Source organism: Pinus tabuliformis, chromosome 6 (genome assembly GCF_031772625.1).
Source record: "Pinus tabuliformis cultivar Carrire ecotype Pingquan chromosome 6, CPIR1, whole genome shotgun sequence".
In the NCBI taxonomy this organism is placed as follows: Eukaryota; Viridiplantae; Streptophyta; class Pinopsida; order Pinales; family Pinaceae; genus Pinus; species Pinus tabuliformis.
The window spans coordinates 14,558,077-14,562,410 of record NC_142292.1 but is presented as its reverse complement, the minus strand read 5'-3'; positions in this window follow the sequence as shown (position 1 = coordinate 14,562,410).

The following is a 4,334-nucleotide window of genomic DNA, read 5'->3' as shown; positions in this document are numbered from 1 at the left end:
TTTTGGCCAGAATGGAGAATCTTCGAGGAATCTTTAAGGAATCTTCGCCCCATGCAGCCTCAGGAAGCCCGAAAAGGCGCAGAAATGAGCCGTTTTCTTCACAGAGCTTGGTGAAAGGATCAGAAAGCAATCTCAACGGTGCAGAGGCCGAACAGCGGCCATTAATCCATGATTAGACCCTCAGTACATCAGATCAGCGGCCCAGATTGTGTCAAAGAGTATCAGAGAAGGAGAAGACGCCAAAGAGTATCAGCCGAAGATATTTTGGTGGCTCGATGCAGCTAAAAATTAATGAGCCCCTCAGGAAGTCAAATCAGGCAGCCAAAGCCCATTCCTGCACTCAAATCACAGCTCAAACTTAAATGCAGGCAGACATCAAGGAACAGAAACCCATACATATTTATTTCAGAAGACACTACAGCAAGCCACCAAGGACAACATCATTCACTTATTTCTAATACGGAGACCCTCAGCGCCGCTCAAGAGATTTTTTGCATTTAATTCCAGATAGAGTTAGGTCAATAAATGATGTTTTATAACCTGATTAGGTCAAATTGTAATAAAAGCAGTGGATAGAAAGTTTTGCCCTATATATACCACCCTCTATATAGTTTTAAGGGTTGGTCAATTGAGAATTTTCATTAGAGACTCGCATTGTATACCTGAGTTTTTCCATAATCAAAGATTGTTGAAAGCTTGGAGAAAGAACTATCTGTTGTTGATGAATGTTTTGAGAAGCTGAAGATGGAATTCCTGCGCTGCGGCCTGAAGCAATAAGTGCCTCTTATCTCTGTTCATGTGTTTGCCATTATCTAAGTAGCAGGAAGAAAGAATAGCCTAGAATTAGTTAAATACTCTCTATGCTCAATTCCTGTTATTTCTTGATGTTTTCTTCTGACTGAATTGGTTATGAACATCGAATTCCTTCTGGCTCATGTTTACCCCAGTTCACCTGTGCCGGCCAATTACCTAGGGATTCTTAACTGCCCCTAGGTAGCGCCTTGTTGCTTTCTCTGTTAAGCCGATTGAGAGATTCTTAAGTGCCTCTCATTGCTTGACACTTCTTCCATCCATAAAACCTGAAACCTGCTTCGACCTCATCTATCCTGCTCCATTTTCCTTCTCTGTGTTCAAAGAAATATAACAGTTTTCTCATCCTCGACTCCACACCCAATGGTTTGACAAATTTGGACTATACACTGCCTCTCCATCTGAAGAATCAATTTTCCCACCAAAACAAAACAAAGAACCCCCTGAACCCAAGACCTAGCCTAAAATCCCTTTAAACAAAGTTAAATCCAAAAGAGAGAGCCCTCTCTGATTGCAGGTTGGCTAGAACCTGCAGTCCAAAGTTGGTTAGTGGTTACCTCGGCCGTATCCCTTTCTTAACCTTCGGGGACAACCTGAGTGGTAACATAATGGCGACTCCACTGGGGAGCTTCCTCAGTTAATTTTACAAAGTTTCACAAAGAAGGTTAAAAACGCCCTGTGGAAATTGATTTTCTAATTGCTGTATATTTCCTAAAACTACAGATGAAGCCTGAATGCCAGCCAGGAAGCCTTTGAAACTGTTTTTGTTTTACATTAATAGGATTAGATAAAAGCTGCTTCAGTCAATCTTCATGCTAGTTTTAAGATATATACAGCCATTCCAAAATCTGATTTGGCCCTAGTAAACACAAAAAATATTCCAAAAAATATACCCAAAAACAAGTTTGGAAGCTGGCTCCCAAGAAAAACCCGCGATATACAAGGTCTAACCCAGACCCAGATCCTCCAGTTGTTTTTCAAAATCCTAACATAATCCCTAAAGTCCTTAGGAAGCAACAAAGACAGGAAAATTTTGCTGATTTGAGTCCCGAAACAACTTACCCTAGCTCTGTTCCAACTCCTGTCAAGGTTTTATTCCGGTCCACCCCTGTTTCCCCTAGTTCATCATCTACATCTCAAAGCCCTCCCTTCACACCTTCATCCACTGCACATATTCCCATTACAACCACTGTTGTTTCGACCGTTCCCATCACCCCTGTTGTACCAATCGTTCCCGTTGTCCCAGTTATCCCTGTCATTCCTATAAACCCTGCAAATATGGCTAATAGATATGCACCCCTACAGTTACCTGCTAACGCTGCAGCATTACCTCAAGATTACCAATCCAAAATCACATATTTTGATTCCACTGGCCCTTTCACAGCTATCCAGCATGCCAAAAAGATGCAAGACTATTTTGAGAACTATGAAATAGATGATGACAGCATAAGAATGAGAATTTTTGTTCAGAGCCTGACAGGTGATGTAAGAACCTGGTTCAGATCACTTGCTGCAAACTCCATAACCACTCCTGATGAGCTTTACCAAGCTTTTACCAACAGATGGGAGAAAAAGAAAGATCCTTTGCACATACTAGCTGAATATGATACAATCAAACGAGGTCCTCAAGAGACCGTTTTGGAGTACTGTGCAAGATTCAACAATGTATATAACGCGATACCACAGAATTTGAGACCTCCACCAGATTTAGCCTTGTACAAATTTCCCGACGGTTTTGACCCTGATATGGCATATCAACTGAAAGAAAGAGCTCCCGCAACCCTTGAAGACGCGCAAAAGGTCGCTGTCACCGTAGAAGCCAACTTAATTGCCAAAAGAAACAGAGCGAGAATGGAAAAGAGGACCACCTTTAAGGAAGAACCCTCAGCCTTTGACCAAAAACTTGACGCTATCATTAATGGTCTGCAAAGACTAGGAGAAAGAGTAGAACATGTTGAGAGAAAAGCATCATGGGAAGGGCAGCAGTCCAACACTATAAGGAACCCGAATTTTAGGAAAACACAGAACATAAATGTTGGTAGGCCTAACCAAGACCAGGACATTAGACCCCCTTTTCAAGATAACTACGTAGAAGGATCCACATCCAGTCAGCCTATAGAAGACGATCACATAAATGTAATGGATCTAAAGGGTGAGCATCAAACTTTCCTGACACAAGAAGACCAGAATGAACATGATGATAATCAATTTCAAACTAAAACTGGCGAATCTTTCGATTTTAAACAAGGTTATGATACTGCTGTATATGAAGTACACAGACAGTATAAGCTTAGAACTAGGACAGTCGACATCTCTAAGCCCAGCAAGACAAAGGAAACCAAACAGCCCAACAAGATTGAAAACACAGCTGTTATAACCCAGCCAGCTGACACGACTGCCTCAAACTCAAGCCAAGTGACCGTAGAGGATATAACAGACACGCAGCCTGCTGTCGAGCAGCCTTTGACACCTCCTTTCTTAAAACAAGACTCAAACAGCGTCCCAAAAAGTACTCCCAAATTTGCCAAACCACAAGCAAATACATCCCATAGCATTGATAAACAGGAGCAAGCTGCTGAGGATTCAAACGAAAAGGAAAAAACCGCTGTTATCAATACCAAGATTCCCCTGGAAAAGCCTTTTAGTTTAGAAACAGAGATTGGAAAACTCAAGATAGCCATTCCTCTGTCGGAATTGGCTAAACACGACGTGTATAGGCAACAAATTCAAAGATCACTGCAAATGCCAGAAAATAAAGATGATGTAAATGTTTTGGATGATTCCCCTGAACTGCTATTTGGCCCAGAGGTTAATGGAAAATCTGCCTATGGACCAGTCCCACCCTTTTATGTTAGTCTGCATATACATGACAAAGTCTTACACAACGCTATGTTTGACTCAGGGGCATCACACAATCTTATGCCCAAAGCAGTGATGGAAAAACTGAACCTCGATATTACAAGACCTTACAAAGATTTATACTCGTTTGACTCAAGTCAAGTGAAATGTCTAGGTCTCATCAAAGACCTATGTGTTTCCCTAGTCCAATATCCGAACAAGACCATTCTCATGGATGTAGTGGTCGCTGATATTCCTCCCAAGTACGGTATGCTCCTGTCAAGATCATGGGGAGCAAAACTTCAGGGATCCCTTCAACTAGACCTTTCCTATGCTACCATTTCAGTCTTTGGGCAACCAAAGGGACTATACAGAGAAACGCTCATGAAATATGTAGTGAGTAGTGAAAACAAGCCTGAAAATTTTCCCATTTATTCAATCCATTCGGATATGGATTCTTTCATTTTATTTAATGATGATTTGGATCTGCCCACCAATAAGGAACCTTTCGCCCTAGAACAACAAGTGCCCATCAGCGAAGGAGCGGTTACCCATAATAAAAAGATTGTCAAAACAGTAAATGCAACCAGCATGTTACAAGAACCTCCCCAAACAGAAATTCCAAATCTGCCCAATCCTAAAACAGCCCAGTTCCTTGATACTGATTACAAGCAAGATATCACATG